The sequence below is a fragment of the Balaenoptera physalus genome (assembly GCF_965194825.1).
Source record: "Balaenoptera physalus genome assembly, chromosome: 6".
NCBI classification, from domain to species: domain Eukaryota; kingdom Metazoa; phylum Chordata; class Mammalia; order Artiodactyla; family Balaenopteridae; genus Balaenoptera; species Balaenoptera physalus.
In genome coordinates, this window is record NC_138885.1 from 62,334,746 (window position 1) to 62,360,272 (window position 25,527).

At 38.1% G+C, this 25,527-nt stretch overlaps 1 long non-coding RNA gene across 1 annotated transcript; it reads left to right on the forward strand.

Moving 5' to 3' along the window:
- Positions 1-2,595: 2,595 nt before the first annotated feature.
- Positions 2,596-25,018, forward strand: LOC309662455. Its single transcript, XR_014264699.1, has 3 exons — positions 2,596-5,051; positions 12,080-19,246; positions 19,568-25,018. It is a non-coding gene; the product is annotated as an uncharacterized lncRNA (long non-coding RNA).
- The last annotated feature ends 509 nt before the right edge of the window (positions 25,019-25,527 follow it).

The following is a 25,527-nucleotide window of genomic DNA, read 5'->3' on the forward strand; positions in this document are numbered from 1 at the left end:
GCCTTTCCATTTTAAGAGCTTCTTCCTTTTTTTTTTTTTAACATCTTTATTAGAGTATAATTGCTTTACAACAGTGTGTTAGTTTCTGCTTTATAACAAGCTGAATCAGATATACACATACAGGAGATTGGTTCAAGATGGCGGAGTAGAAGGACGTACTCTCACTCCCTCTTGCGAGAACACCAGAATCACAACTAACTGCTGAACAATCATCGACAGGAAGATACTGGAACTCACCAAAAAAGATACCCCACATCCAAAGACAAAGGAGAAGCCACAATGAGATGGTAGGAGGGGTGCAATCACAATAAAATGAAATCCCATAACTGCTGGGTGGGTGACTCACAAACTGGAGAACACTTATACCACAGAAGTCCACACACTGGAGTGAAGGTTCTGAGCCCCACATCAGGCTTCCGAACCTGGGGGTCTGGCAACAGGAGGAGGAATTCCTAGAGAATCAGAGGTTGAAGGCTAGCAGGATTTGATTGCAGGACTCTGGCAGGACTGGGGGAAACAGAGACTCCACTCTTGAAGGGCACACACAAAGTAGTGTGCACACTTCTCTGATTCCTGTGGCTAAAACCTCCAAAACTATATTGAATAATAGTGGTGAGAGTGGGCAACCTTGCCTTGTTCCTGATCTTAGAGGAAATCGTTTCAGTTTTTCACCACTGAGAACGATGTTGCTGTGGGTTTGCCATATATGGCTTTTATTAATTTGAGGTAAGTTCCCTCTATTACTACTTTCTGGAGGGTTTTTTTTTTTTTATCATAAATGGGTGTTGAATTTTGTCGAAAACGTTTTCCCCATCTATTAAGATGATCATATGGTTTTTCTCCTTCAATTTGTTAATATGGTATATCACATTGATTGATTTGCATATGTTGAAGAATCCTTGCATTACTGGGATAAGCCCCACTTGATCATGGTGTATGATCCTATTAATGTGCTGTTGGATACTGTTTGCTAGTATTTTGTTAAGGATTTTTGCATCTCTGTTCTTCAGTGATATTGGCCTGTAGTTTTCTTTTTTAGTGACATCTTTGTCTGGTTTTGGTATCAGAGTGATGGTGGCCTCATAGAATGAGTTTGGGAGTGTTCCTCCCTCTGCTATAATTTGGAAGAGTTTGAGAAGGATAGGTGTTAGCTCTTCTCTAAATGTTTAATAGAATTCGCCTGTGAAGCCATCTGGTCTTGGCCTTTTGTTTGTTAGAAGATTTTAAATCACAGTCTTAATTTCAGTGCTTGTGTTTAGTCTGTTTATATTTTCTATTTTTTCCTGGTTCAATTTCGGAAGGTTGTGCTTTTCTAAGAATTCGTATATTTCTTCCAGGTTGTCCATTTTATTGGCATTCAGTTTCTTGTAGTAATCTCTCATGAGCCTTTGTATTTCTGCAGTGTCAGTTGTTACTTCTCCTTTCTCATTTCTAATTCTGTTGATTTGAGTCTTCTCCCTTTTTTCCTTGATGAGTCTGGCTAATGGTTTATCAATCTTGTTTATCTTCTCAAAGAACCAGCTTTTAGTTTTATTGCTCTTTGCTATCATTTCCTTCATTTCTTTTTCATTTTTTTCTGATCTGATCTTTATGATTTCTTTCCTTCTGCTAACTTTGGGGTTTTTTTGTTCTTCTTTCTTTAATTGCTTTAGGTGTAAGGTTCAGTTGTTTATCTGAGAAGTTTCTTGTTTCTTGAGGTAGGATTGTATTGCTATAAACTTCCCTCTTAGAACTGCTTTTGCTGCATCCCACAGGTTTTGGGTCGTCATGTTTTCATTGTCATTTGTTCCTAGCTATTTTTTGATTTCCTCTTTGGTTTCATCAGTGATCTCTTGGTTATTAAGTAGTGTATTGTTTAGCCTCCATGTGTTTGTATTTTTTACAGATTTTTTTCCTGTAATTGATACCTAGTCTCACAGTGTTGTGGTCGGGAAAGATACTTGATGCGATTTCAATCTTCTTAAATTTACCAAGGCTTGATTTGTGACCCAAGATATCATCTATCCTGGAGAATGTTCCATGAGTACTTGAGAAGAAAGTGTATTCTGTTGTTTTTGGATGGAATGTTCTATAAATATCAATTAAGTCCATCTTGTTTAATGTATCATTTAAAGCTTGTGTTTCATTATTTATTTTCATTTTGGATGATCTGTCCATTGGTGAAAGTGGGGTGTTAAAATCCCCTACTATGATTGTGTTACTGTTGATTTCCCATTTTATGGCTGTTAGCATTGGCCTTATGTATTGAGGTGCTCCTATGTTGGGTGCATAAATATTTACAATTGTCATATCTTCTTCTTGGATTGATCCCTTGATCATTCTGTAGTGTCCTTCTTTGTCTCTTGTAATAGTCTTTATTTTAAAGTCTATTTTGTCTGATATGAGAATTGCTACTCCAGCTTTCTTCTGATTTCCATTTGCATGGAATATCTTTTTCCATCCCCCACTTTCAGTCTGTATGTGTCCCTAGGTGTGAAGTGGGTCTCTTGTAGACAGCATATATATGGGTCTTGTTTTCGTATCCATTCAGCCAGTCTATGTCTTTTGGTGGGAGCATTTAATCCATTTACATTTAAGGTAATTACAGATATGTATGTCCCTATTACCATTTTCTTAATTGTTTTGGGTTTGTTATTGTAAGTCTTTTCCTTCTCTTGTGTTTCCTGCCTAGAGAAGTTCCTTTAGCATTTGTTGTAAAGCTGGTTTGGTGGTGCTGAATTCTCTTAGCTTTTGCTTGTCTGTAAAGGTTTTAATTTCTCTGTCGAAGCTGAATGAGATCCTTGCTGGGTAGAGTAATCTTGGTTGTAGCTTTTTCTCTTTCATCACTTTAAATATGTCCTGCCACTCCCTTCTGGCTTGCAGAGTTTTTGCTAAAAGATCAGCTGTTAACCTTATGAGGTTTCCCTTGTATGTTATTTGTTGTTTTTCCCTTGCTGTTTTTAATATTTTTTCTTTGTATTTAATTTTTGATAGTTTGGTTAATATGTGTCTTGGCATGTTTTTCCTTGGATATCTTGTATGGGACTCTCTGTGCTTCCTGGACTTGACTATTTCCTTTCCCATATTAGGGAAGTTTTCAACTATAATCTCTTCAAATATTTTCTCAGACCCTTTCTTCTCTCTTCTTCTTCTGGGACCCCTATAATTCGTATGTTGGTGTGTTTAATGTTGTCTCAGAGGTCTCTGAGACTGTCCTCAATTCTTTTCATTCTTTTTTCTTTATTCTGCTCTGCAGTAGTTATTTCCACTATTTTATCTTCCAGGTCACTTATCCATTCTTCTGCCTCAGATATTCATCTATTGATTCCTTCTAGAGAATTTTTAATTTCATTTATTGTGTTGTTCCTCATTGTTTGTTTGTTCTTTAGTTCTCCTATGTCCTTGTTAAAGTTTCTTGTATTTACTCCATTCTATTTCCAAGTTTTTGGATCATCTTTACTATCATTACTCTGAATTCTTTTTCTGGTAGACTGCCTATTTCCTCTTCATTTGTTTGGTCTGGTGGGTTTTTATCTTGCTCCTTCATCTGCTGTGTATTTCTCTGTCTTCTCATTTTGCTTAACTTACTGTGTTTGGGGTCCCCTTTCTGCAGGCTGCAGGTTCATAGTTTCCGTTGTTTTTGGTTTCTGCCCCCAGTGGGTAAGGTTGGTTCAGTAGGTTGTGTAGGCTTCCTGTTGGAGGGTACTGGTGCCTGTGTTCTCGTAGATGAGGCTGGATCTTGTCTTTCTGGTGGGCAGGACCGCATCCGGTGGTGTGTTTGGGGGTGTCTGTGACCTTATATGATTTTAGGCAGCCTCTCTGCTAATGGATGGTGTTGTGTTCCTGTCTTGCTAGTTGTTTGGCATAGGGTGTCCAGCACTGTAGCTTGTTTGTTGTTGAATGGAACCGGGTCTTAGCATTGAGATGGAGATCTCTGGGAGAACTCTTGCTAATTGATATTACGTGGAGCTGGGGGGTCTCTGGTGGACCAATGTCCTGTCCTCGGCTCTCCTACCTCAGGGGCACAGGCCTGACACACGGCCAGAGCACCAAGACCCTTTCAGCCACACGGCTCAGTAAAAATATTTAATTATTTTACTGTCTTACACTGTCTTTCTTAGCATCTTTACTGTGAACTCACTCCTCAGCCCCAAAGGCAGCCACCGCCTCCGCCGCTGCCATCTGCAGCTCCTAAAGAACTTGTTCTTAAGCCAGTCTTCCCTTACCTCTCCATATTCCATCATCATCATCACCTCTGTTATTTTTTTTCTTTACATGACTCAGATTTTGGCCATTTAAGTTAGCGAAGAGTCCCGGAAATACAGTTTTGAAGTTTGATGAATTATAGCCCCAAACCTCCTTCCTGAGAAGAAATAAAAATGGATGACAAAAATATGGAGTGCAACAGGTGGTGGAAGGCATCTCCATTGCTAGAACAAGATGTCTTCTACAGGCAAAATTATCACCATGTGGCTAACTCAAGATCGAATGGAAAGAGACAGATTTCATGATATTTAAGAAGATTCTGTGTCTGAATAAGGTCAGCATGTTTTTTTAAAATTAATTAATTAATCAATTTATTTTGGGCTATGTTGGGTCTTTGTTGCTGCAAGTGCACTTTCTGTAGTTGTGGCGAGTGGGGGCTACTCTGCATTGCGGTGCGCGGGCTCCTCATTGTGGTGGCTTCTCTTGTTGCAGACCATGGGCTCTAGGCATGTGGCCTTCAGTAGTTGTGGTACATGGGCTCAGTAGTTGTGGCTCGCGGGCTCTAGAGCTCAGGCTCAGTAGTCGTGGCACACGGGCTTAGTTGCTCTGAGGCATGTGGGATCTTCCCAGACCAGGGATCGAACCCATGTCCCCTGCATTGGCAGGCGGATTCTTAACCACTGTGCCACCAGGGAAGCCCCAGTCAGCATGTTTTTAAATGGAGGTTCAAATAATCTTCTCTTTCTAATTCATTTGCAGTTACTATCTTGACAGTGTAGAGCTTTCCTTGCTCACTACTGCCAAAAATGTGAAGGCATAAGGCATCTATCATACTACAGTGTGATTCATCAAGAATAACAATTAGAGTGGAGATTAACCAAGATGGCAGAGTAGAAGGACGTGCTCTCACTCCCTCTTGCGAGAGCACCAGAATCACAACTGGCTGCTGGACAATCATTGACAGGAAGACCTTGGACTTCACCAAGGAGGATACCCCACGTCCAAGGACAGAGGAGAAGCCACAGTGAGACGGTAGGAGGGGCGCAATCAGAGTAAAATCAAATCCCATAACTGCTGGGTGGGTGACTCACAGACTGGCGAACACTTATACCACAGAAGTCCACCCACTGGAGTGAAGGTTCTGAGCCCCACGTCAGGCTTCCCAACCTGGGGGTCCGGCAACGGGAGGAGGAATTCCTAGAGAATCAGACTTTGAAGCCTAGTGGGAATTGATTGCAGGACTTCAACAGGACTGGGGGAAACAGAGACCCCACTCTTGGAGGGTACACACAAAGTAGTGTGCGCATCGGGACCCAGGGGAAGGAGCAGTGACCCTTGGGGAGACTGAACCAGACCTACCTGCTGGTGTTGGGGGGTCTCCTGCAGAGGCGGGGGGTGGCTCTGTTTCACCGTGGGGACAAGGACACTGGCAGCGGAGGTTCTGGGAAGTGCTCCTTGGCGTGAGCCCTCCCAGAGTCTGCCATTAACCCGACCAAAGAGCCCAGGTAGGCTCCAGTGTTGGGTTGCCTCAGGCAAAACAACCAACAGAGAGGGAACCCAGCCCCACCCATCAACAGTCAAGTGGATTAAAGTTTTACTGAGCTCTGACCCCCACAGCAACAGTCAGCTCTACCCACCACCAGAGCCTCCCATCAAGCCTCTTAGATAGCCTCAACCACCAGATGGCAGACAGCAGAAGCAAGAAAAACTACAATCCTGCAGCCTGTGGACCAAAAACCACAGTTACAGAAAGATAGACAAGATGAAAAGGCAGAGGGCTATATACCAGATGAAGGAACAAGAAAAAACCCCAGAAAAACAACTAAATGAAGTGGAGATAGGCAACCTTCCAGAAAAAGAATTCAGAATAATGATAGTGAAGATGATCCAGGACCTCGGAATAAGAATGGAGGCAAAGATTGAGAAGATGCAAGAAATGATTAACAAAGACCTAGAAGAATTAAAGAACAAACAAACAGAGATGACCAATACAATAACTGAAATGAAAACTACACTAGAAGGAATCAATAGCAGAATAACTGAGGCAGAAGAACGGATAAGTGACCTGGAAGACAGAATGGTGGAATTCACTGCTGCGGAACAGACTAAAGAAAAAAGAATGAAAAGAAATGAAGACAGCCTAAGAGACCTCTGGGACAACATTAAACGCAACAACATTTGCATTATAGGGGTCCCAGAAGGAGAAGAGAGAGAGAAAGGACCAGAGAAAATATTTGAAGAGATTATAGTCGAAAACTTCCTTAACATGGGAAAGGAAATAGCCACCCAAGTCCAGGAAGCACAGAGAGTCCCATACAGGATAAACCCAAGGAGAAACACGCCGAGACACATAGTAATCAAAGTGGCAAAAATTAAAGACAAAGAAAAATTATTGAAAGCAGCAAGGGAAAAACAACAAATAACATACAAGGGAACTCCCATAAGGTTAACAGCTGATTTCTCAGCAGAAACTCTGCAAGCCAGAAGGGAGTGGCATGATATACTTAAAGTGATGAAAGGGAAGAACATACAACCAAGATTACTCTACCCGGCAAGGATCTCATTTAGATTTGATGGAGAAATCAAAAGCTTTACAGACAAGCAAAAGCTAAGAGAATTCAGCACCACCAAACCAGCTCTACAACAAATGCTAAAGGAACTTCTCTAAGTGGGAAACACAAGAGAGGAAAAGGACCTACAAAAACAAACCCAAAACAATTAAGAAAATGGTCATAGGAACATACATATCGATAATTACCTTAAACGTGAATGGATTAAATGCCCCAACCAAAAGACATAGACTGGCTGAATGGATACAAAAACAAGACCCATATATATGCTGTCTACAAGAGACCCACTTCAGACCTAGGGACACATACAGACTGAAAGTGAGGGATGGAAAAAGATATTCCATGCAAATGGAAATCAAAAGAAAGCTGGAGTAGCTATACTCATATCAGATAAAATAGACTTTAAAATAAAGAATGTTACAAGAGACAAGGAAGGACACTACATAATGATCAAGGGATCAATCCAAGAAGAAGATATAACAATTATAAATATATATGCACCCAACATAGGAGCACCTCAATACATCAGGCAACTGCTAACAGCTGTAAAAGAGGAAATTGACAGTAACACAATCATAGTGGGGGACTTTAACACCTCACTTACGCCAATGGACAGATCATCCAAAATGAAAATAAATAAGGAAACAGAAGCTTTAAATGACACAATAGACCAGATAGATTTAATTGATATATATAGGACATTCCATCCAAAAATAGCAGATTACACGTTCTTCTCAAGTGCGCACGGAACATTCTCCAGGATAGATCACATCTTGGGTCACAAATCAAGCCTCAGTAAATTTAAGAAAATTGAAATCATATCAAGCATCTTTTCTGACCACAACGCTATGAGATTAGAAATGAATTACAGGGAAAAAAACGTAAAAAAGACAAACACATGGAGGCTAAACAATACGTTACTAAATAACCAAGAGATCACTGAAGAAATCAAAGAGGAAATAAAAAAATACCTAGAGACAAATGACAATGAAAACACGACGACCCAAAACCTATGGGATGCAGCGAAAGCAGTTCTAAGAGGGAAGTTTATAGCTATACAAGCCTACCTAAAGAAACAAGAAAAATCTCAAGTAAACAATCTAACCTTACACCTAAAGAAACTAGAGAAAGAAGAACAAACAAAACCCAAAGTTAGCAGAAGGAAAGAAATCATAAAGATCAGAGCAGAAATAAATGAAATAGAAACAAAGAAAACAATAGCAAAGATCAATAAAACTAAAAGTTGGTTCTTTGAGAAGATAAACAAAATTGATAAGCCATTAGCCAGACTCATCAAGAAAAAGAGGAAGAGGACTCAAATCAATAAAATCAGAAATGAAAAAGGAGAAGTTACAACAGACACCGCAGAAATACAAAGCATCCTAAGAGACTACTACAAGCAACTTTATGCCAATAAAATGGACAACCTGGAAGAAATGGACAAATTCTTAGAAAGGTATAACCTTCCAAGACTGAACCAGGAAGAAACAGAAAATATGAACAGACCAATCACAAGTAATGAAATTGAAACTGTCATTAAAAATCTTCCAACAAACAAAAGTCCAGGACCAGATGGCTTCACAGGTGAATTCTATCAAACATTTAGAGAAGAGCTAACACCTATTCTTCTCAAACTCTTCCAAAAAATTGCAGAGGAAGGAACACTCCCAAACTCATTCTATGAGGCCACCATCACCCTGATACCAAAACCAGACAAAGACACTACAAAAAAAGAAAACAACAGACCAATATCACTGATGAATATAGATGCAAAACTCCTCAACAAAATACTAGCAAACAGAATCCAACAACACATTAAAAGGATCATACACCACGATCAAGTGGGATTTATCCCAGGGATGCAAGGATTCTTCAATATACGCAAATCAATCAATGTGATACACCATATTAACAAACTGAAGAATAAAAACCATATGATCATCTCAATAGATGCAGAAAAAGCTTTTGACAAAATTCAACACCCATTTATGATAAAAACTCTCCAGAAACTGGGCATAGAGGGAACCTACCTCCACATACTAAAGTCCATATATGACAAACCCACAGCAAACATCATTCTCAATGGTGAAAAACTGAAAGCATTTCCTCTAAGATCAGGAACGAGACAAGGATGTCCACTCTCACCACTATTATTCAACATAGTTCTGGAAGTCCTAGCCACGGCAATCAGAGAAGAAAAAGAAATAAAAGGAATACAAATTGGAAAAGAGGAAGTAAAACTGTCACTGTTTGCGGATGACATGATACTATACATAGAGAATCCTAAAACTGCCACCAGAAAACTGCTAGAGCTAATTAATGAATATGGTAAAGTTGCAGGATACAAAATTAATGCACAGAAATCTCTTGCATTCCTATACACTAATGATGAAAAATCTGAAAGAGAAATTATGGAAACACTCCCATTTACCATTGCAACAAAAAGAATAAAATACCTAGGAATAAACCTACCTAGGGAGACAAAAGACCTGTATGCAGAAAACTATAAGACACTGATGAAAGAAATTAAAGATGATACCAACAGATGGAGAGATATACCATGTTCTTGGATTGGAAGAATCAACATTGTGAAAATGAGTATACTACCCAAAGCAATCTACAGATTCAATGCAATCCCTATCAAATTACCAATGGCATTTTTTACGGAGCTAGAACAAATCATCTTAAAATTTGTATGGAGACACAAAAGACCCCGAATAGCCAAAGCAGTCTTGAGGGAAAAAAACGGAGCTGGAGGAATCAGACTCCCTGACTTCAGACTATACTACAAAGCTACAGTAATCAAGACAATATGGTACTGGCACAAAAACAGAAACATAGATCAATGGAACAAGATAGAAAGCCCAGAGATTAACCCACGCACCTATGGTCAACTAATTTATGACAAAGGAGGCAAAGATATACAACGGAGAAAAGACAGTCTCTTCAATAAGTGGTGCTGGGAAAACTGGACAGCTACATGTAAAAGAATGAAATTAGAATACTCCCTAACACCATACACAAAAATAAACTCAAAATGGATTAGAGACCTAAATATAAGACGGGACACTATAAAACTCTTAGGGGAAAACATAGGAAGAACACTCTTTGACATAAATCACAGCAAGATCTTTTTTGATCCACCTCCTAGAGTAATGGAAATAAAAACAAAAATAAACAAATGGGACCTAATGAAACTTCACAGCTTTTGCACAGCAAAGGAAACCATAAACAAGACAAAAAGACAACCCTCAGAATGGGAGAAAATATTTGCAAACGAATCCACGGACAAAGGATTAATCTCCAAAATATATAAACAGCTCATTCAGCTCAATATTAAAGAAACAAACACCCCAATCCAAAAATGGGCAGAAGACCTAAATAGACATTTCTCCAAAGAAGACATACAGACGGCCACGAAGCACATGAAAATATGCTCAACATCACTAATTATTAGAGAAATGCAAATCAAAACTACAATGAGGTATCACCTCACTCCTGTTAGAATGGGCATCATCAGAAAATCTACAAACAACAAATGCTGGAGAGGGTGTGGAGAAAAGGGAACCCTCTTGCACTGTTGGTGGGAATGTAAATTGATACAGCCACTATGGAGAACAATATGGAGGTTCCTTAAAAAACTAAAAATAGAATTACCATATGACCCAGCAATCCCACTACTGGGCATATACCCAGAGAAAACCGTAATTCAAAAAGACACATGCACCCGAATGTTCATTGCAGCACTATTTACAATAGCCAGGTCATGGAAGCAACCTAAATGCCCATCAACGGACGAATGGATAAAGAAGTTGTGGTACATATATACAATGGAATATTACTCAGCCATAAAAAGGAACGAAATTGAGTCATTTGTTGAGACGTGGATGGATCTAGAGACTGTCATACAGAGTGAAGTAAGTCAGAAAGAGAAAAACAAATATCGTATATTAATGCATGTATGTGGAACCTAGAGAAATGGTACAGATGAGCCGGTTTGCAGGGCAGAAGTTGAGACACAGATGTAGAGAATGGACATATGGACACCAAGGGGGGAAAACTGCGGTGGGGTGGGGATGGTGGTGTGCTGAATTGGGCGATTGGGATTGACATGTATACACTGATGTGTATAAAATTGATGCCTAATAAGAACCTGCAGTATAAAAAAACAAACAAACAAAACAACTAATACTAAACTTTCATTGGGTTATTTGTATGGAAATATGTTAATATAAATGTTTCAGACATTACATGAAATTTCTAAAAATCTTATATTTGTATTTGTATTGAAATATGTATGGAAATATATTAATATAAATGTTTCAGACATTACATGAAATTTCTAAAAATCTAATATTTGTATTTGTATCGAAGTATGTATGGAAATATGTTAATATAAATGTTTCAGACATTACATGAAATTTCTAAAAATCTTATATGTTCTGGTATAATGTTATAAGTAATAAGCCTAGTTATTACTTTAAAATGTATATCTCAGAAATAACTAATTTTCTTGTCAACTGCATTATTATGAACTTTCATCAAATCTTTAACTGTGGTCATTTTTAAGTCTTTTGTCATTTACAGATAGTTCTGGGTGTACTCTGATGCTTTTGCAAATATGTTCCTATAAAAGGGTTTCATCTTCAAGAAATTCATGGAAAAGACTCTGACAAGTACAGGTTTCTGGTAACTGACTGTACTGCTGAACTGAATGAATAAGCATTTTCAGAACTCTAATGAAAAACTGATGAACTCATAAAAGTGCTAACAAAAGATCAAGATGAAAAAAACAATTAATTACATGGGACTGAGTGAACTGATGAGGATGAGTATAATTTTTGTGACTTTCTGTCTGAATTAAAAAAAAAAAATCCCACAAGGACTCAGAGGCAAAGAATATACAAATCAATTTTCACTGCAAAGTAAAGGAGCTGTTACAGTGGAGGATTACTGGACTGAATGTCAATATTATGACATAGTATGAGTGTGTTTCATGTTTGGTAATTGCAATCATTGTTGCTTTTGTTGTGGTCATCCATGGACAATGCTTGGTGTCAGTCTATTTATCTCTTGTAAAAATAAAATACAGTGTGTGTGTGTGTGTGAAAAAAAAAAAAAAAGAACCTAGGGGCAGGACAGGCATAAAGACGCAGATGTAGAGAAAGGCAATATTTTTATGTGATGTCTTTTCAAGATTATATTTCAAACTTTAATATTGTGTCAAAGCAATTATGATGTATCCTAATTACTTATACCAACAAGCATTAAAATGTATAGTTTCTGGATTAAAAAAAAAAAAAAAAAAGAGAATAACAATTAAGCTGCCTTCCATATATGTGATGGTCAGGCTTCGAGTGCTCTGGGGCCAAGTCTTTATTTTTCCACAATCTTGAGTTTTTGACAGGTAATATTTATTTCAAGAGACAGCCAAGTGCTGAGTTTTGAATTCCATTATAGTAAATGCTTAATTGTCAACAAACAGATATCATTTGCAAATATATAGATAATCACTTTGTTTACATAGCAGCCAGAGAAACCTTTTAAAAACAGAAACCTGCTCCTGTTATATCCCCGTTGAGTAAAGCCTCAAGACGTTGAACTGGGTACAGGGCCCTGATGACCTGGCCCCTCTACCACTCAGTGCCTCCTTCCCTCTGTCCTGGCCACTCTCATTATCTTTCAGTTCCTCCAGTGGGGCAGACCTCAGAGCTCTTGCTCACTGCTCTTCCTCTTGTCTAACTCTTGACCTGGCTAGTGTCTACTCAAACTCCAGATCTCAGCTAACATATTACTTCTTCAAAGGGGTTTTCCCTGACACCTCCTTCCCCAATCTAAATTAAGGCACTGTATTTGTATGATCTCATTGTAGCTCGTACTCCTCCTTGAAATCCCTTAACACAATTGTAGAGTATATTGCACGATTCTTTGAGCAATGTCTGTCTCCCTGTATCACTCAGATTTGATCAGAGAAATAGAACCACCCTGAGTAATATCAAAAGCAAGAAGTATTATAGGGATTAGTCCTTATGCAATTGTGGATGCTGGTGAAGTCTGTGGAAGGCTGTTGCCTTGCCTCTGGTGGTGGGCCTGAAGTCTCCATAGGTCAGCAGGATTAGCAGTTAGGAAGAAAGGCTAGGCATGAAATGGGGAGAGTAAGGACACACAATAACCCATGAAGACAACCAGAACCCATGTTCATCTCACACCACCTCTGTCTTAGTGTATTCAGGCTGCTATAGCAAAATGCCATAGACTGGGTGGCTTATGAACAATAGAAATTTATTTTTCACAGTTCTGGACTTTGGGAAGTCCAAGATCAAGATGCCAGCAGATTCAGTGTCTGGTGAGAGCCCACTTCCTGGTTCATAGATTCCCATCTTCTCTCTGTAACCTCACCCGGTGGAAGAATGGGGAAACTCTCTGGGATCTCTTTTATATTCATCATCTCTCAAAGGCGTCCTTTCCAAAAACCATCAAGTTGGAGATTAGATTTCAACATATGAATTTTGAAGGGACACAACCATTCAGTCTATAGCAACCTCCTACCTTCATGATGTGGGAAATGTGCGGAAGAAGGTGGTACCCTTCTCCATGGAAATACACAAATATCTGGCCCAGGACTCAGAAAAGCAGAGGGAGTCAATGGGGCAGGAGCAGGAGGAGCTGCCGGCTGGCTGCTGCTCGATGCCAACAAGGTGAGCCAGTAGAGCAGTGACAACGCGTATGAGGGCAGCAGTGCCTGGTGCCTTACACCTACTTCCCCTTCCCCTCCCCTTCCGAATTTCACAGTGATGAAACTTCATGATGTTTCTTGTGGCCAACATTAAGCCAGAACTATACACAAAAGGGGAAGCTAAGTTGATACAGTACAAAACTACCCATTCCCTTACGTGCCTACAAGTTGCATGATGGTGGGGAACATACTTTGTGCCCAGCACCTAGTATAGTTTTCAACTCACGATGTCTTGAATAAGTTGTCATTCAAAGGATGCATCTTTTAAATGAACAAATTCTACTTTTGTCAATGAAAAAAATGAATTTGCTCATTTGAAAAAAAGCACCCTTTGAATTAATACTTATCCAGGATTTAATTGTAAACTGGAATTGTAAAATTGACAAACTTTGAATACCATGCGATTTTAGCAATGCATTTAATAATTTTAACCACTATTGGTAGCCTAATAATTGGTGGAAATTTGCAACTGCCTCCAATTATTTTGGGATATAAATATAGTAAAGTAAAATTAATTAATTTTAAAATGTCACTACTGGCAAAAGGTGGCTATTCCTTTTCTTAATGATGACGTGTTTACTACTAAGAAATCAGAAAAGAAAATGTTTTGACAATTTCCCAGAACCCCCTCAAAGGTGTAATTAAGGGCAAAGAATGAGATTACCTTTAGTCAACTGTTAAACACTTTGTTTGGAACTAGCCTAAATGTCAACAATTGTGTTGAAAATTAGGAACCTTTGGTGAGAAAGGGAATCAGAGAACCAGATACTGTCCACAGAATTCCTGGTACCTTCCAAGGAGCTGTGGTGTGAAAGGCTGACTGCCTCAATTTGACTAATCTCCAAGGATCTGGAGGCCCCATCCAGAGCTGGCTTTTGGCACATTTATCTTTGGCCTTGAAAAGTCAATGTTTACCAACTCTTGAGTAACAATCATTGCTTAATTATGCTTTGGTTTGTAGGATGCGTTGAAGCATGTGAATGTACAATTTCCCATAGATGAAAACTGAAGAAAATGCCTACTAGGCGGTTTGTTTGTTTTAGTAATATTTAGTTGCTAAGTTTAGAAAACTACCCTGATTTGTCATGATGTGCAGTGTACTGAGTGAGGAGGAAGGGGATTCACTGGGATTTATCCAGTCTCAGGGACTTCAAAGAAATACTTTGGCATATCAGTCCAAGCAGGGGAAGATACTGGAAAAAGCAGCCTAGTAACGAACATTGAGTTGTTATATCAACATCAGGCAAGTTTTAAACAGAGAAAGACCCTGGAACATCATCAGCTTTCAAACTACTATTTATTTAATCATTTATTCATTCCACAAATAATTTTTAAAGTATCTACTATGTACTAATTTCAAGTTAGGCCCCAGGATTACAGCAGTGAGTTAAACAGATAAAATCCCCTGACCTTATGGAACTTAAAGCCTAGTGGGTGACTTGGTCAGTAATCAACTTCATAGATAACTATGTAATTATAATATAGGGTACAGTGAGAGGGCTAACAAAGGGCTCTAATTTAGGCTGGAGTTTAGAGAAGTTCCCCATGAAGAAATGATAGTTTACTTCTCAGGGCTTAATAAACCAAAGTGGCAAAATTAAATGGAAGTGTTTAAATGAACAGAGTTAGGCACCACTTTTAATTACATACATACATATACACACACGCATAAAATAGATGCCAACTTTCTAAATAAATTATAAGTAAATTGAATGCAAAATTTGTTAATAATGATAAAGTAGTACATATTCCAGAAATAAAGTCATGATCAGTAGCAAAAAAATCTAGGTACTGTTAATGTTATCACATTAATACATGTTTTAATGGTGATTTCAACGGCTATAGAAAAGGCATTCTATGAAAAAAAAATGCTTAGTAAATTAGTAAAATAAGGAAATTCCTTAACCTAATGAGAGAAGGATATTTTTAAAGATCCTTCAGCAAATATATTTAATGATAAAACTTTAAAAATATTTCTGTTAAAGTCTGGAGACCACAACTATTGCACATTGTTCTATAAGACCTAGTCAATAGAATAAGAAAAGAATAAGCAGTGTAAGAATTAGAGAATGTGTCAGACAGACTGCACATCAGTCAATCTGTTGTGGTTTGGAAATTCAAAAAGTTAACCACGTTGTCAACTTCTGAAAGGAAGAGAAAAATGTGTCATTATTTGCAAATGATATGATAATCTTATCAAAATCAAGGCAAGGAATGGAAAAACTATGAACAAGATAATTCAGCAGAATTTTCCAGTAAGATAAAAAGTCAGCATAACTCCAAAGTATTTCTTTCACCAATTTTTTTATATCAAGTCATTCTCAAGAGCAGCAAATATTATAAAATGTCAAGAAATTAATTTTTTCAATGTTAGATTTTTATAGAGAAATTCTGAAAATTTTAAGAAGGGCATAATAAGAAAATCTGAATAAATAAAGATTATTTTCAAGGATGAAAGGACACATTTAAAAAAAAAAATCTCCTCAAGTTAAGCTACATATTTAAGAAGTTCCAATAAAATTACAAAATGATTTCTTTGGCAAATTTGATAACCTGAATCCAAAATTCATGTAAGTCAAAGTACATGAATAGCTAAGAAAATTTTTGAATAGGAAATATAGTGGTTACACATTTCTTTAAAAAAGGCAAAAGGAGCAACCAAAAGGAAAAAAATTGACTACGTTAAAAGGTCTATAGAGTTAAAAACACTGAGCAAAGTTAAAAGAGAAGCAATTGATTGGGAAAAGTCTTTTCAGTAATAACAATTAGAAAAGGACTAATATTTGTATTATATATAGAACTCTTACAAATTGATAGAAAAAAGACAATGCAATAGAAAAAGACAAAGGATATAAATAGGCAATTCACAAATGAAGCAATCTACATGTCTAATACGTTCATGAAATAATACTCCTCCTCATTAATGTTAGGAGAACATAAATTAAAACGACACTGAGATACTACTTTAAACCATCAAAGTAGCAAAATTTCAAAGTCTGAAAATATCACTACTGATCAGGATTTGGAGAAAAATATACTTTGCTGTTGGGAATATAACCTGGTATTATATGGCAGCATCTAATAAAATTGAAAATACACATAACCTATAATTCACTAATTCTATGTCTCAGTGTATACTCTCGAAAAACACATGTATGTACACAAAAAGGAAACATCAAGGATGTTCACGGAAGCCCTGTTAATATTAGTAAATAAGTGGAAAAACCTTAATGCTCATCAATAAGGGAATGGATGAATGAAATGTATTATATCCATGCAATCCAATATTCAGCGACAGCTAAAAGATCTCTAAATCTATAAATACAGATATAGATATCAAAAGTGATGCTGAAAAAGAAAAGCAAGATGGAGGTTGATACATAAAGTATGATGCTATTTGTGTGTATTAACCATATACATATACAAAAGAAAATAATCTTACATGTATTTTTATACTTATCTTTTACATACACATAGCATTTAAAAGCATAGACATATGTGTATATTTCTATATGTAGAGATATGTAAAACTATATGTAAACCTACTTGAGGACAGACTGGAAGACAATAGACAGCACTTCAAACGCACCAGAAGAGAGGGGTGTGGGGAACGGGAGGGAATATGATGGGGATATAGTTTAAGGGAGGCTGACCTAGATCTGTAGTGTATTATTCCTTAACTAACCAATAAACAAAAAACTGAGAGTCAATGAGACAAAATATTGACAATGTTTAATTCAGAAAGACTGAATAAGATATCTGGTATGTTACTCTTTGTAATTTTTTCTCCTTTGACTCTCTCAAAATTAAGCACAGTTTTAAAGATGTACTTATAAATTCCTTCTTACATAATGCAAACATGCAGATCAAATGCCCAAAGTGTCTTTGGAATTTTCTTTTCTAAAGGTCTCTGAGGAAATGAATTGGGTCACCTTTCTGGTTAGGTATGGAAAGGAAAATAGAAGAGAAAGTCCAAAAGCCAAGTTCATTGAGAGAATTCCCTGAATTCTTTTAGAAGGACCTGATTCCCATGGTGGGGGTAGGAGGGGGCGTTAGAAGGGAAAGAGAGAGGTGGGAGAAAGGTTATCCCCAGAGACTTCTCCCTACACCCTGGCAAACAACTCCATCTGGCAGAGCACAGGCATAACAAATAACAAATGAAGCAGGACACATAAGTCCCTTGAGGCTTAGGTAAGACATCATTGTTAAGGAACATTTACACACTTTCCGAGTAAGATGCCAATAAGGTGAAAAGCTCTGGTAAGGCATAACAATGGTGGAAGAAGGAAAGAATGGAGTCCATCGCTCCAGAAAGTCTTCTTGAGCTACACCAGTGCACAATAACTTCGAACTCTGAACAACAGTAGTAGACTATTCAACCAAGTATCCATCACATGTCATTATATTAATAGAATTGTAGAGCCTCTCAGAGGCCAAGAGAGGTTTGGGTCACTTCTATTTTTCTGAGGCTCCAGCATATTAAAAAAATGATGAAATACAAGATAGACTTAGAATAATTGTACATAAACATATAATAAGTTTATAATTAACAATAGTGCTTTTAACACAAATTATCATAAATGCAGCTATGCTATTCATCACAACTACAAATCATGAAAAAATATCAATTCATACTGCACTGTGGAAGGCTGTTCCAATGAAAGGACAAAAATGTAAAGTTCTACAACAAATGTCTTTGTCTCTTAACCCCGTTAGTATCTCTGTATGTAATACCTCAATAGAACATAAGGCTAAAAATCTACAATTGAGCCCCTTTGTGAATAAGGGATCAGGCCCAAATGGATTTTTTTTGGCATTCCCCTCCCCTCTCCCTTTCTTTTAAGTTCTGCTCATGGGGAACCACTTGAGATTCCAGAATGACTGTGTCTTCTAAGTCAAGGGGAACAACAGCAGGACTTTGGTAAGACCAGTGGAGAAATGGCACATACTACAAGTCAACTGGATGGAAACTTTGAGTTCAGAAAGGATGACATAAATCAGGGAGAGGCAGGAAGATGCCGTAAGTCTAGGCAGGGAAGATGCTTAGAGCAGAGACTTGTGCCTGGTCTCACTGCCACTGCATAGAGCCTGGTGGTTCGTGGAATGATGGTAGGGTGCAAAATGGATGGGCGGGATGAACTTTAAACCACCTTCTCTACGCAACTCATGGTCTGATCACCATGTTTTATTCTTATATTCACTTCTCTAAAGGCTTTATTTCTCAGTCTTAACAATAGTCATGTTCGTATTTACTTGGAGAAATTGTTGAAAATGTGCCACTTTTGGGGAATGTGCTCAAAGACAGTGGTGGCTTCCCTCGTGACTCTTCCACCCCTGAAAATGCACACCTCCATCCAACTACTCTTCCGACTTCAAGTCTGAGGAAGGCAGTGGCAAGGATGGGGTACTTAGATTATCAGAGGAGGGCCTAGAAAGAAGGACGAGTGAAGGAATTGGGAGTTCTGGACAAACAGAAACAAAATCCCAAGCCCAAGTCTGTGAACTATGCAATGAAGATCTAGGCAGAGGGCACCAGCGGCTGAGGGTGGAGTTTGACACTCAGCAAGGTTTCCCTTTATCCCTCCAGCTCAAGTCAGAGGTGGTCCTGAATGTGATGGGCCTAAAGTGCAGGTGGAAGAAACATGTAATTCTCATAATGGACACATCTCTTAGGAACTCATCCAAAGAGAAAATATAATACATCATCAGGCCTGTCAAAGGTGCTCCAGTAAGACAAAAAAAAGTGTTATTAAAAGTACAATGGAGGGGCTTCCCTGGTGGCGCAGTGGTTGAGAATCTGCCTGCCAGTGCAGGGGACACGGGTTCGAGTCCTGGTCTGGGAAGATTCCACATGCCGCGGAGCGACTGGGCCCGTGAGCCACAATTGCTGAGCCTGCGCGTCTGGAGCCTGTGCTCTGCAGTGGGAGAGGCCACCATAGCGAGAGGCCCGCGCACCGCGATGAAGAGTGGTCCCCACTTGCCGCAACTAGAGAAAGCCCTCACACAGAAACGAAGACCCAACACAGCCATAAATAAATAAATAAATAAATAAATAAAATTAAAAAAAAAAAAAAAGTACAATGGAAACCCTAAAAGGTCAGAGCCTACAGGGACTGTGTATGAGTGGACCGTTAGACAATCTGGCCAAAGGGCCTTCACGGCCATTTGCCATTTTGATAATATTTTCTTCATCTGGAAACTCAGAATGGTACACTATTATTAGAGAATGGAAGAGAAAGGCCTAGGGCACTCCATTCCCAAGAGATAATTTATGTAAGTTATAACAAAGAGAAAGAGAATGAAAGCATAAGATGTTCTTCAGTCTTGGTCTTTTGTGAGGTCAAGAGAAATCGTTGCATGCTTGCTACTTTGTTGTTAGAAAGTAGAGAACATTCTTCTTTCAGTGCCCCCAAATGAGAAAGGAAAGTCATACCTGAATTCCATCAGTGTGTCAGGAGGCCAGTAACATCAAAGAAGAGAAGAGGGACCAAGTTATGCCGCCAACATTTCAATTTGGTGAACCTTTTCTATCAGTCTCTCCTAACTTGGGGAGATGGAACAGGAGGAAAAGTGGGAGAGAGAGACTAGGAGGAAGAGCCTCTAGGGACTCAGGAGAGAGAAATTTCACCTGTAAAAGGGGAAACAATGCGAATTCTATCTGATGATAATTTAATATAATGTTAAAAAGAGAGTAAGCAACTTTGATCAAAACAAAACATAAAAGCAAACTATTTTAACTAATTTGGACCCTCATTAAGAAGAAGTTCTCCCTTGACCTTTGGCTAAAAAGTCCTCTAAAAAACAGGCAACCTAAAAAGGAAGGTTATGTTTTCAGGGAAAGTTGCTGTAAAGTCTTTGAAGAGTCAGTTCCTAGTCAGATTTTAACAGAAAAATCCCCTGAAATTCTAAAGTTTCTCCCTCTGTGTCATTCTGAGTTGCTTTCTTCTGCCCCCAACCCCATTCATATTAATCAGCATGAGAGGATTTGGGGCTATTTCTGTCCATTAATTTATTCATTTTCATAATTTAAAACACCCTCATAAACAAAAAATTAAAGCAAGTATATTCCAAGGATAGTAAAAGGTTAAAAATTTGTTTTCTAAGATGATGGCTTCTTTTAATAGGAAAAATTCCCCAAAGAGCTTTGTGTAAAAAAATTCATAAATTCACCTGACCTTTTATCAAGTCACACTTTTTTTTTCTATGAAGCCATTGAGATCATATGTTATTTTGAAATCACTAAATTACAAAAATTCTGTAGAAACTCTTCTCCTCCATTCTCCCTCCAAAGTGAGTGTGAAAAGAAAGGCAGAGGATGTGATAAAATATAAATACATTGCTGGAATTTAAATTCAAAGAGGGCTCCAGGTGGAAGAAACTGCACAAATTAATTAGATCAGTGGGTTTCAAATTTAGTTGCACAATAGAATCACCTATTTAATATTATTCCAGCCTTTTATTTCAACGCAGATTTCTTAAAATACATCTTTAGTTATTTCTTCTATATCAAGTCTTCTCATCTACTCCTCCCATCCTACCACCACTGCCAAATCCAGCCATAGGAATACCTACACTGTTTAGGATTGATTTTCATTCTCTATCCTGTTTGGGATCAACATCTCTCATCTCTTTATCTTTTTGTATGAACTCCTACTGGGCTTTTCAAGATTCTCTTCTATTTCATGGGTTCAAGTGCTATAATACTTATTGCTTCTAATGCACAATGTAATTAATAACAACCTGCATTTGTTCTATTATGTTTGTTTTCTTTTTAAAGGTTAATATGTTTATTATAAAATAATTTAAATATTAAAACTTAATAAATATAAAAAGACACAATAGATAATACACAGAAGAAGCCACATATAAGAAAATGTTCATAAGGCCGGATACTGTAAAACTCTTAGAGGAAAACATAGGCAGAACACTCTCTGACATAAATCATATCAGTATCCTTTTTGATCCACCTCCTAGAGTAATGAAAATAAAAACAAAAATAAACAAATAGGACCTAATTAAACTCAAAAGCTTTTGTACAGCAAACAATAAACAAAACAAAAAGACAACCCACAGAATGGGAGAAAATATTTGCAAACGAAGCAACTGACAAGGGATTAATCTCCAAAATATACAAGCAGCTCATGTAGCTCAATATCAAAAAAACAAACAATCCAATCAACAAATGGGAGGAAGATCTAAACAGACATTTCTCCAAAGAAGACATACAGATGGCCAAAAGGATGCTCAACATCACTAATTAGAGAAATGCAAATCAAAACTACAATGAGGTATCACCTCACATGGGTCAGAATGGCCATCATCAAAAAATCTACAAACAATAAATGCTGGAGAGAATGTGGAGAAAAGGAAACCCTCCTACACTGTTGGTGGGAATGTAAATTGGTACAACTAATATGGAGAACAGTATGGAGGTTCCTTAAAAACTAAAAATAGAACTACCATATGATCCAGAAATCCCACTCCTGGGCAAATATCTGGAGAAAACCATAATTGAAAAAGATACATGCACCCCAATGTTCATTGCAGCACTATTTATAATAGCCAAGACATGGAGCAACCTAAATGTCCATCAACAGAGGAATGGATAAAGAAGATGTGGTACATATATACAGTGGAATATTACTCAGTCATAAAAAAGAACAAAATAATGCCATTTGCAGCAACATGGATGGACCTAGAGATTATCATATTAAGTGAAGTAAGTCAGAGAAAGTCAAATATCATATATCACTTATATGTGGAATCTAAAAAATATGATACAAACGAACTCATTTACAAAACAGAAACAGACTCACAGATCTCGAAATCAAACTTATCATTACCAAAGGGGAAACATGGGGGGAAGTGATATATTAGGACATTGGGATTAACATATACACACTACTATATATAAAATAGATAATTAATAAGGACCTATGTATAGCACAGGGAACTCTACTCAGTATTCTATAACAACCTATATGGGAGACAAATGTGAAAAAGAATGGAGATATATGTATATATATATATATATATAACTGATTCACTTTGCTTCACACCTGAAACTAACACAATATTGTAAATCAACTATACTCCAATAAAAATCTAAAAAAAAGAAAATGTTCAAAGACATATAAAATTACTTAAATATTATTTTCTTGTGTATTAAAGTAGCAGAGACTCTTAAATGCACAATGCCTAACAAAATAAAATAGCCATTCTTAGGACTTTTGTGTAGGACTATAGATTATTACTGTGCTTTGAGATACAATTTGACAATATATATCAGAAGATTTAAATACATTCATTTTCAAAACCTAGCATTCATTATCCAAAAAAGAAAAAGTCAGCCATCCTATTTTGCATCTTTTTCTTTCCTTTATGAATTTCTGCTCCCTCGTCATAATAGCAATGACTTTGACCATCCTATTAGGACTTTAATAAATGTTTTATGATTTTTTTTCTAGTTTCTGTATTACATCACTCTTGGAGTAATACATATCTTCAGAGTCTTCATCAAGGAAGAGTCCCTATTTTCATAGGCTACAAAGTGAGAGTCATAATAGTACCTACTTCACAGTATTATGTAAATTAAATGAATTTTATGTGGAAGATTGGGGTTAACTAGCTGGTTGGAAGATTTCTATCAGCTCAGTCTGTAATTGAAACCCAAGTTCTTGATTGTCTGTGAGGCTGGTATGATGTAGCCAATAGTCTGTTTGCAAATTTTCTCACATTGCAGGGAAAAGTAATCATGTGCAAGTCACGTTCTGAGTATGCTCTGTTGCTGGGAGCATGGCAGAGACCTAGAGAAGAGAAAATGGAGGAAGGCCAGAGCATAAAGACTATGGCTTTAAAGGGAGACATTTCCCTGTTTCTGCTAGGGAATACCAGCACCAAAAGGCAGGTAGCAACCAACTGAGACTGGGGCAGTTACTCTTGCATTTGGGGGCTGGTGTTGTGAATATCATCTAGACAAGAAGGAACTGCTGAGCTGTGACCTTAGCTGACTCCCACAAACTATCTCAATTTTTGGTCGTATTTGCCCTACTTCATGGACTCTTCCTAGCATTCTGGGTCAGGGCAGATTTGTTCCATCACAAAGAACCTATAAAGATATACTGGGACTTCCCTGGTGGCACCGTGGTTAAGAATCTGCCTGCCAATTCAGGGGACACGGGTTTGAGCCCTGGTCTGGGAAGATCCCACATGCCACAGAGCAACTAAGCCCGTGCGCCACAACAACTGAAGCCCACATGCCCTAGAGCCCACGCCCCACAACTACTGAGCCCATGCACTGCAACTACTGAAGCCTGAGCGCCTAGAGCCTGTGCTCCACAACAAGAGAAGCCACCGCAGTGAGAAGCCCGTGCACCACAACGAAGAGTAGCCCCCACTCACTGCAACTAGAGAAAGCCTGCATGCAGCAATGAAGACCCAATGCAGCCAAAAAAAAAAAGATATACTGTTCCTAGACTTGTGGTTGCCAAGTGGGAGAGGAGGTGTGGGAGGGATGGACTGGGAGTTTGGCATTAGCAGATGCAAACTATTATATATAGGATGGATAAACAACAAGGTCCTACTGTATAACACAGGGAACTATATTCAATATCCTGTGATAAGCTATAATGGAAAAGAATGTATATATATATATATGTATAAATGAATCACTTTGTTGTACAGTAGAAATTAACACAACATTGTAAATCAACTATACTTCAATAAAATAAAATTTCCAAAAGATATACTATTGCTTTTCATCCATCCCAACTTAGCATCTTTTAACTTAGTTCAGTTGACACAGAGTTGGAATTTTTCAAAAGAAACCAGATGGCAACAAGAAGGGGAAAAAAAGCTAACAAAATAAAAACACACAGAATTGGCTCGTTTGCAGAGTTTCTTTTAAGATTTTCCGTCCCTCTCTATCTCCCTTTCTCTTTCCCTTCCCTTATTATTTCCTTTTTCTTTTTTCATTTAATAAACTTTTGGAGCACTATTGTGCTGGTCAGTGGGAAGACGAGGATAAAGAAGAGGCTTGACTTTCTTCCCCTAATTTAGTTACAGCTGAGGCAAGCAGTGGCTTCACTGCTGCAGGTTGTAGCACACGAACCCTAGAGCCATTTTCTAGCTTCAATCCTGGGTATGCCAAGTCTCATTTCAGCTCATTTTAGTCTAAGCCCTTCTTTGAACTTCTCAGTATCCATTCCACCTAACATTTTTCTGTGACATTTGTGCTGCAGCTCAGAATGTACTTGCATTACTCTTAACCGCCACCAGGTGGTGTCTAACACTGGAGCCCATAGTTTAAATATTTTGTTAATTTAAAAAGAATTTACAGGGACTTCCCTGGTGGTGCAGTGGTTAAGACCCCACCTGCCAATGCAGGGCGCACGGGTTCGAGCCCTGGTCCGGGAAGATCCCACATGCCACGGAGCAACTAAGCCCATGCACCACAACTACTGAGCCTGTGCTCTAGAGCCTGTGAGCCACAACTACTGAGCCCGCATGTCACAACTATCAACTATTGGAGCCCGTGCTTCGCAACAAGAAAAGCCACCGCAGTGAGAAGACCGCGCACTGCAACGAAGAGTAGTCCCCACTCACCACAGCTAGAGAAAAGCCCGTGCGCAGCAATGAAGACCCGATACAGCAAAAAATAAATTAATTTTTTTTAAAAAAGAATTTATGGTGAAGTCAATTCTGTTTTCACTATAAAAATGTACCTTTAAAATAAAATGTAAAGTGCTTAACCATTTACTAACCACTTGATTTCACATAATCACAAGGATAGTCATTTGTATCCTGCCTTTTCATTTGCAAAGTGTGTTCACATTAATTATTCCTTTTGATGTTTCCAATAGTTCTTCGAAGTCAGTTTGGCAGGTGTTTTTATTTGCTAAACTTTACAGATGGCCACACTTTATATAACCAAGGTCACACAGGTACTAAGGCCTAGTCCTCTTATTTAATTTCCAAGCAACCTGTTTAATGCTGTGCTGTAAGGACATGAACAGAGAACAACATTAGGTACAGGTC